The sequence below is a fragment of the Bufo gargarizans genome, chromosome 8 (assembly GCF_014858855.1).
Source record: "Bufo gargarizans isolate SCDJY-AF-19 chromosome 8, ASM1485885v1, whole genome shotgun sequence".
Classification (NCBI taxonomy): domain Eukaryota; kingdom Metazoa; phylum Chordata; class Amphibia; order Anura; family Bufonidae; genus Bufo; species Bufo gargarizans.
This window is the reverse complement of record NC_058087.1, coordinates 39,243,264-39,253,672: the sequence shown is the minus strand read 5'-3', so window position 1 is coordinate 39,253,672 and position 10,409 is coordinate 39,243,264.

Below are 10,409 nucleotides of genomic sequence, written 5' to 3'. Positions count from 1 at the left end.
GAAACAGGGCAAAATTATACACGTGCCGTGCATGGCACACGTCCTGAACTTGATTCGTTGCCAAATACCCCGGGGTCCAGGACGTCTTGCGGCAGGCCAGGAAAATCTCTGTCCATTTTAGAAGATCTTACACGGCCATGGCTCGCCCTGCTGACGTTCAGCGGCAGCACCACTTGCCCGTCAGACGTCTGATTTGTGACTGCCCGACACGATGGAACTCCACCTTGTATATGCTTGATAGGCTTCTCCAGCAGAAACGTGCTGTTAACGACTACCTGTATGAACTCTGCAGCAGGACAGTTTCTGGGGAGCTTGGTTTCTTTTCACCGCGCCAGTGGCTGCTCATGCGCGACGCATGCAGACTTCTGCGGCCATTTGATGAGATCACCAAACTGGTCAGTCACAGCCAGGGCGCCATCAGTGACATCGTACCTTACGCCTTCTTTCTGGAGCGTGCATTGCGTCGTGTCATTGATCAAGGCGTCGAGGAGCAGGAGCGGGAAGATGAGGAAGTCGCAATGCTGGATGAATTCCCAGGGGGGCTACTCCATCTGAGACAAGTCAGCAGGAGTCTGAAGAGGATTCAGAGGAGGATGGTGACTGGGGGGAGGAGAAGGAGCAAGAAGAGTAGGCTTTGAGGGGGACTTTAAACTTTTCTGGGATCCCTGGTGTTGTCTGTGGCTGTGGGGAGGAGACCGAGGACGACATTCTCCTGGGCGATGAGCAGGAGCCAGGCCACTCCACCGCTTTCAATTTAGTGCAAATAGGGTCCTTCATGCTCCAGTGTTTGAAGAGGGACCCCCGTATAAAAAGCATAAAGGGCAAGGACCAGTACTGGGTGGCAACGTACTTAGACCCCGGTACAAACACAAAATGGCGGACATGTTACCAGCATCACAGAGGGCTGTCAGAATGCAGCACTTCCAGGCCTTGCTTCAATAGATGCTGCATTCTGCTGTTGCGGGCACTGGCAGAGGAATTTCCACTCACAGCAAAACAGGTGTGGGTACCAATCCTACCGCGCCTGCAAGAAGAGGGAGGTTTGAAGATGTGTTGGTCACTTCGAATATGAGATCATTCTTGCAGCCAACCCACCGACAGCCGCCCTCTAGATCCAGCCTCAGGGAACGCCAACAGGTGTCCGACTACATCGGGTTAACGGCCGATGTGAACGCTCTGAGAAGCGAGAAACCCCTGAACTACTGGGTGTGCAGGCTTGACCTGTGGCCAGAGCTGGCACAATTTGCCATGGAACTCTTGGCTTGCCCCTTGTCCAGTGTCCTGTCCAAAAGAACGTTCATCGCAGCAGGTGGGATTGTGACCGATAAGTGGATTTACCTAGCTCATGACAGTGTGGACTACCTCACATTTCTAAAAATGAATGAGGCAAGGATCTCGGAGGAATTCAAGACCTGTGATGACCACGTTTAAGTGAATTTCCTCATGCCAGCCCACACATATCCGCCACCACGAAGAACAAATAAAAGTCCTTGTCTTATGTATATACAGCGGCATAAAAGTCCTTTTCTGTCAGGTGAATGCCTAATTTTGGGGGCCTGTACTTCAGTGGCTTTAAATAAAATGTTTCTAGGCTCCAGCAGGGCGCATTTTTTAGAGTTTCCCTTTAAGATGCATAAAAATGGCCCCTGATTAAAATACATATTTTTTGTGGGAATTCTTGCCATTGACCCCCCTCTGGTATGTCACTCTCCATGTTGTGGGACTATTTGTGCACTTCTAGTAAGTGTTTGGTGGCTGCAAATATATATTACAATTGGCTGCAAATATGACCTGAAGGTTTTTCAGGTTAGTCTGCCATTAAAGTCAATGGGGTCCGCCGCGATTGTCCCGACCGATGTTCGTCCATCACTATCAGGGAGTCTGTTGTTTCCCTACAAAACTTTGCATAGGTAGAAAGTCTCTTGGTATTAGCTGACTGCAATAACAGTACGAATGAACAGGATATATTACAATAAACAAAATGCAGTTCAACAATATAAAACAGTAAAAGTGCACACAACAGCATAAATTACAGTGTAAGTTAACCCTTCAAAGTGCGCTAAAGTAGTGAGATGATGACTTTGCATAGTAGTAATAGGGGCAAATTTCAACAAATGTTCATAGTCCAAAATACTATTCCTCCAGGGCACTACATGTGCTGGACCCGTGCACTCTTAGTCATGTTACCATGATGTCACCGTAGGTCCTTCCTCACTCCTGGCTACAGAGGCTGAGCTGATAATGCAGGGCTGGCAGCATATTTGCAGATGTTTCAACCCATGCAATCAGGGATGGTGCATCCTTGAAGAACGAGACCCATTTCATATGATTCTCTAGGGTCCTTTACTTTTATATACACAGTTTGAACTACAGACAGTGTGGCAGTTGGCAAACTTAAAGGGTTTCTTTTGTTTAGCTAACAGTCATATGCCCTATAACCCATTGAGGAGGTCCAATTCCTAAAAATTCGCTTAACTTTGACCTTTACAGCAGCCTTCCCCTTTAACAGTGATTTTCACAGCACACCACCCCCTTGACAGCGACCTCCACAGGGGCCCGTCCCCTTAACAGTGGCCTTTACTGGATCGGGGCGTGTCCTTTTGAACAGCTCACTCTAAGACAGCAGCACAGTGTGAGCTGCAGGGAGAAAGTCACCCTCCCTCCCACCCCTACAGCTGACAGAAGTTGATTTTTACCTTCATTTTTTCAATCCCCATTGGCTGAGGAGTGGAGGGGGAGCGCAGCCTAACCAGATCAGGGCGCGGCTTAGCGGGATCTGGGGCGGAGTTTTAAGTCTTTTGAGGGTGGACACATTGTGGCAGGGGGCGTGTCTGGGCTCCTTACTGGCTCATTTGCATACCAAATAAACTGGATTTTAAGAGGATAAAAACATCTATTGCTGGAACAAAGGCCCATCTGGAAATAAGGTACTAAGTGCTATTAGGCCATGGCTTTACTTCAATAGGGATTATCCTGGTGAAAGATTTCCTTTAAAGCTCTCCTACAGCAGTGAAGATAAAAGGCTGGGTTGTTATGGAAACCTGGAGTAAAATTGTGTATTTGGAGCTTCTATTGGCTGATAAGGGTCATGTGACCAAGCTTCTATTGGCTAATGCATTTTTGGGGAATATCTCGGGAACGGCAAGTCCTAGAGATCTGAGACCTGGTCTAAAACCTTCCCTGACACCTGATGTACCCGGGTGCCAAATTTTGTGATTGTAAATGTAACGGTGCGGATTCCTTTAGCGGACATACATACACATATACACTCAGCTTTATATATTATATATGTAGATCTGGTATAAGTTATACATCTTCTTGTATATAGTGATATGGAGCATGCTGGTATAACCTGGGTATCTCCTGTATATAATTATATATGTACAGCTGGTATAACCTGGGCATCTCCTGTATATAATTATATATGTAAAGATAGTAGGGCACACCACCACTTGATGTCACACGGATATTTATTATAACATATACTGTCTAGAACATATAAAATACAATCAAATACGGTAAAAATTTGTTAAAATATAAATACTAAAATATAGTCATCAATACAAATCAAATGTAAGTAAATGAATTCGGCTACGGCCGCAAATTTCCTTATATGATGGTAGCTTCAATACATGTCTTTGAAGATTACAATTCAATCCTATAGTAAATTCCAATGCTGTTTAAAAAGTCACTTGTATCTATGTGTTTTAACACTGAGTTGTAGCAATGCCGCAGAAAAAAGAAGACTTCTACCGGAGTGGTTTTACTCACTATTTTTGGATAATGCCGGTTTCCTTATCACTCGTGGCGTCCCACGTACAGTGAGAGTCTCTTATAGGCTGCGGCAGAAAAAGATGAAGTGTAGACTTGCGGGATCCTCGGTGATTGTGAATTGGCTGTATCGTCTCACAGGTCACCTGGAAGTATATGCCCTCTGCGTTGTTTGTTCACAGTGTGCAGGGTTAACTTTCACCAGGAAATAAAAGACTCAGCGTTAAGACGAATGTTCTTTTCCATAAAGTGCAACTTCACCGATCCCTTCTTTAAAGTGCTTGTAAGTCTTCAAGTCTGTATATCATGGGCTTCATTACCAAACGCGTTTCGGAGACTAAGGCTCCTTCTTCAGTGGTTAAGTTCCCATGAGAATGGCATGTCTTTATATACCTATACAGGTGCGGATTTAATTAATTGATTGGCTCAAGCCGTCTTGTAGGAAGTGACGTGAATTCTTTTTCCAAGTTCATGATGACAAACTTTTTCTGTGTTTCAAACTTTATATTTAATTTAAAACTTATATAAAACTTATTTAAAAGGCATATTAAATCAATATGATTCGCATATGTTATAAATATATAAGTATATCCAAATAAAATTAAGATAAAAATAAAATGGTTAGATTATACTTTACAACGATATAAATACCACATTTTATAATATTTATATCATGTGAATCTGTTATCTTCATACACTTAACATTACGGCCATTTTAAGTATCGCATACAGAGAACAAAAATAAGTATATCGACCGCCATGCGGTATACGTGCGTTTTTTATTTATTATTTGCGGTAATATTCATACTGCGTTTTTACCATATTTTTATTCTCTGTCCGTACTAATGTTATTACTATTTAATTGTACCCCACAGTTTCGCATTGATCACATGTAGATATAAAAATATAAAAATATATATTTAAAAAAGGTAATTTTAACTATGTTATACAAATTTTATATAAATTTTATACACTCTCTATATAGCAGCAATAAGGTTCGGAACGCGGGCATGGAGTAGGAAGCGTGATGGGAAGTGTGTCCACCAGGGGGAGGCCCGTAAATTTTAACGACTCACGGGTCTCTCCCTGGTGAGAACTCCCCCCAACTCGGACAAGTCACAGGAACCCATATATTTCTATTTCTGCGTTTAAACCCACAGGGAGTAAGGTGTTAAACTCAAAGATATGTCTTGATTCAATTCTCGACATTCTTTTTATATGATCTCCGCCTCTCCAATCAATTTCTACTTTTTCAAGGGCTGAGAAAGTAAGACCTTTTGGGTCCTGGTTATGCACAGTTTTAAAGTGGTTTGACAGGGTATGTTTTTCATACCCCTTTTTTATGTTCGAAATATGTTCAGCTATACGGACTCTAAGTTGTCTCTTAGTCCTCCCCACGTATTGTCTTTTGCAGGGGCATTGCATAATATAGATAACACTATTAGAATTACAAGTGAGGAACTCTTTAATTGTATGTTCATGGGAATTTATCTTCGATTTTACCGTCAGTGTTTTCTTGGGAAATATGGTATTTTTGCAACCCATACATTTTCCGCACCGAAAGAAGCCAGTGGTATTTGTCCATTCCTGTATGGACAAACCTACTTTGTTTTTATTTCTTTTTGGAATTGTAGGCGCTACTATTAATGCTAGATTCGGTGCTTTAGTGAATGCAATTTGCGGAAACTGGGGAATTAAGTGTCCTATCACCCTATCTTTATTTATAAAGTGCCAGTGCTTATTTATTATATACTTCACTTTTTTATGGTGGGTATTAAAAGGTAAAATTAATCTCATATTTCCATCTTTCTGTTCCGATTTAGTTTTTATGTCAAAGAAAGATTTTCGTTCTATTTGTCTGACTGTATTTATAGCTGTTTCTAGAATTTTCTCAGGATATTGTTTTTCTAGAAATTGATCTTTCAACCTTACTGCTTCTTCCTCAAAATCCTCCAATTTTGAACAATTCCTCCTAATTCTTCTAAACTGCCCCATTGGTATATTCAGGAGCCATTGCGGTAGATGACAACTATTGTATAAAATATAACTGTTTTTTGAAGTTGGTTTACAGTATGTATTACAAACCAGTTTATTGTCCTCTATTTTAATTAAAATAGAGGACAATAAACTGGTTTGTAATACATACTGTAAACCAACTTCAAAAAACAGTTATATTTTATACAATAGTTGTCATCTACCGCAATGGCTCCTGAATATACCAATGGGGCAGTTTAGAAGAATTAGGAGGAATTGTTCAAAATTGGAGGATTTTGAGGAAGAAGCAGTAAGGTTGAAAGATCAATTTCTAGAAAAACAATATCCTGAGAAAATTCTAGAAACAGCTATAAATACAGTCAGACAAATAGAACGAAAATCTTTCTTTGACATAAAAACTAAATCGGAACAGAAAGATGGAAATATGAGATTAATTTTACCTTTTAATACCCACCATAAAAAAGTGAAGTATATAATAAATAAGCACTGGCACTTTATAAATAAAGATAGGGTGATAGGACACTTAATTCCCCAGTTTCCGCAAATTGCATTCACTAAAGCACCGAATCTAGCATTAATAGTAGCGCCTACAATTCCAAAAAGAAATAAAAACAAAGTAGGTTTGTCCATACAGGAATGGACAAATACCACTGGCTTCTTTCGGTGCGGAAAATGTATGGGTTGCAAAAATACCATATTTCCCAAGAAAACACTGACGGTAAAATCGAAGATAAATTCCCATGAACATACAATTAAAGAGTTCCTCACTTGTAATTCTAATAGTGTTATCTATATTATGCAATGCCCCTGCAAAAGACAATACGTGGGGAGGACTAAGAGACAACTTAGAGTCCGTATAGCTGAACATATTTCGAACATAAAAAAGGGGTATGAAAAACATACCCTGTCAAACCACTTTAAAACTGTGCATAACCAGGACCCAAAAGGTCTTACTTTCTCAGCCCTTGAAAAAGTAGAAATTGATTGGAGAGGCGGAGATCATATAAAAAGAATGTCGAGAATTGAATCAAGACATATCTTTGAGTTTAACACCTTACTCCCTGTGGGTTTAAACGCAGAAATAGAAATATATGGGTTCCTGTGACTTGTCCGAGTTGGGGGGAGTTCTCACCAGGGAGAGACCCGTGAGTCGTTAAAATTTCCGGGCCTCCCCCTGGTGGACACTCTTCCCATCACGCTTCCTACTCCATGCCCGCGTTCCGAACCTTATTGCTGCTATATAGAGAGTGTATAAAATTTATATAAAATTTGTATAACATAGTTAAAATTACCTTTTTTAAATATATATTTTTATATCTACATGTGATCAATGCGAAACTGTGGGGTACAATTAAATAGTAATAACATTAGTACGGACAGAGAATAAAAATATGGTAAAAACGCAGTATGAATATTACCGCAAATAATAAATAAAAAACGCACGTATACCGCATGGCGGTCGATATACTTATTTTTGTTCTCTGTATGCGATACTTAAAATGGCCGTATTGTTAAGTGTATGAAGATAACAGATTCACATGATATAAATATTATAAAATGTGGTATTTATATCGTTGTGAATTATGACTTAACTATTCTATTTTAATTTTATTTTAATTTTATTTTGAGATACTTATATATTTATAACATATGCGAAATATCATGTGATATATTGATTTAATATGCCTTTTAAATAAGTTTTAAATAAAGGTTGAAACATAGATAAAGTTTGTCACCATGAACTTGGAAAAGGAATTACGTCATTTCCTACAAAATGGCTTAAGCCAATCAATTAATTAAATCCGCACCTGTATAGGTATATAAAGACATGCCATTCTCATGGGAAACTTAACCACTGAAGAAGGAGCCTTAGCCTCCGAAACGCGTATGGTAATGAATCCCATGACATACAGATTTGAAGATCAACAAGCGCTTTAAAGAAGGGATCGGTGAAGTTGTATTTTATGGTAAAGAAAAATCAAACATCCGTCTTTACGCTGAGTCCTCTATTTCCTGGTGAAAGTTAACCCTGCACACTGTGAACAAACAACGCAGAGGGCATATACTTCCAGGTGACCTGTGAGACGATACAGCCAATTCACAATCACCGAGGATCCCGCAAGTCTACACTTCATCTTTTTCTGCCGCAGCCTATAAGAGACTCTCACTGTACGTGGGACGCCACGAGTGATAAGGAAACCGGCATTATCCAAAAATAGTGAGTAAAACCACTCCGGTAGAAGTCTTCTTTTTTCTGCGGCATTGCTACAACTCAGTGTTAAAACACATAGATACAAGTGACTTTTTAAACAGCATTGGAATTTACTATAGGATTGAATTGTAATCTTCAAAGACATGTATTGAAGCTACCATCATATAAGGAAATTTGCGGCCGTAGCCGAATTCATTTACTTACATTTGATTTGTATTGATGACTATATTTTAGTATTTATATTTTAACAAATTTTTACCGTATTTGATTGTATTTTATATGTTCTAGACAGTATATGTTATAATAAATATCCGTGTGACATCAAGTGGTGGTGTGCCCTACTATCTTTACCTCTTTTTGAAATATTTTTTAAAGGATTGGGTGAATCCTTTTTGTAGGTGCACCCTTTCATTGCCTGAGCAGTAGGTGAGCCCTCTCTAACTACTTGAAATAATTATATATGTACAGCTGGTATAACCTGGGCATCTCCTGTATATAATTATATCTGTACAGCTGGTATAACCTGGGCATCTCCTGTATATAATTATATATGTACAGCTGGTATAACCTGGGCATCTCCTGTATATAATTATATCTGTACAGCTGGTATAACCTGGGCATCTCCTGTATATAATTATATATGTACAGCTGGTATAAGTTATACATCTTCCTGTATATAGTGATATGGAGCATGCTGGTATAACCTGGGTATCTCCTGTATATAATTATATATGTACAGCTGGTATAACCTGGGTATCTCCTGTATATAATTATATATGTACAGCTGGTATAACCTGGGCATCTCCTGTATATAATTATATATGTACAGCTGGTATAACCTGGGTATCTTCTGTATATAATTATATATGTACAGCTGGTATAAGTTATACATCTTCTTGAATATAGTGATATGGACCACGATGGTATAACCTGGGCATCTCCTGTATATAATTATATATGTACAGCTGGTATAACCTGGGTATCTCCTGTATATAATTATATATGTACAGCTGGTATAACCTGGGCATCTCCTGTATATAATTATATCTGTACAGCTCGTATAACCTGGGCATCTCCTGTATATAATTATATATGTACAGCTGGTATAACCTGGGCATCTCCTGTATATAATTATATATGTACAGCTGGTATAACCTGGGCATCCCCTGTATATAATTATATATGTACAGCTGGTATAAGTTATACATCTTCTTGTATACAGTGATATGGACCATGCTGGTATAACCTGGGCATCTCCTGTATATAATTATATATGTACAGCTGGTATAACCTGGGCATCTCCTGTATATAATTATATATGTACAGCTGGTATAAGTTATACATCTTCTTGTATACAGTGATATGGACCATGCTGGTATAACCTGGGCATCTCCTGTATATAATTATATATGTACAGCCGGTATAACCTGGTCATCTCCTGTATATAGTTATATATGTACAGCTGGTATAACCTGGGCATCTCCTGTATATAATTCTATATGTACAGCTGGTATAACCTGGGCATCCCCTGTATATAATTATATATGTACAGCTGGCATAAGTTATACATCTTCTTGTATATAGTGATATGGACCATGCTGGTATAACCTGGGCATCTCCTGTATATAATTCTATATGTACAGCTGGTATAACCTGGGCATCTCCTGTATATAATTCTATATGTACAGCTGGTATAACCTGGGGATCTCATAGAGCACGGGTGTCAAACACAAGGCCTGCGGGCCGAATCCGGCCCGCCCGACCTCGCCATGTGGCCCGCGTAGCCGCCGCCGGCCGCCAGCCTTCACCTTTTATTATCACTTCCTGCAGGCGGCCCCTGCAGGAAGTTATAATAAATCGCATAAGGAGCGCTGTGTATTACCGGTACTTACAACTACAAGCGCTCGCCGAGAGGAGGCAGGAGGCAGGCTAGGAGGATGGGCGCTGGCAGTGTGAGTCATACGTCACGCGCCTGCGCCGCCCACTTTATGAATGAAGCAGGCGGCGTGGGCGCATGACGTATGACTCACGCTGCCAGCGCCCGTCCTCCCGGCCTCCTGCCTCCTCTCGGCGAGCGCTTGTAGTTGTAAGTACCGGTGATACACAGCGCTCCTTATGCGATTATATACATACGGTAACCATTAACTATTAGAGATACAATTATACAGTGAGCGGGGCCCGTGTAGTAGAATAGTCACTGCACGGGCCCCGCTGTCATTATAAAAGCAGATGCCGGCCCCTAGCCCGTGTATTGAGGGTCATTCACTACAGGGACACTTATGGAGGGGATCTGTGGATGACACATAGCATAAAATGCTATATATGTGTCACCCACAGATCCCCCCCATAACTGTCACCCACAGATCCCCCATAAGTGTCACCCACAGATCCCCCCCATAACTGTCACCCACAGATCCCCCATAACCCACAG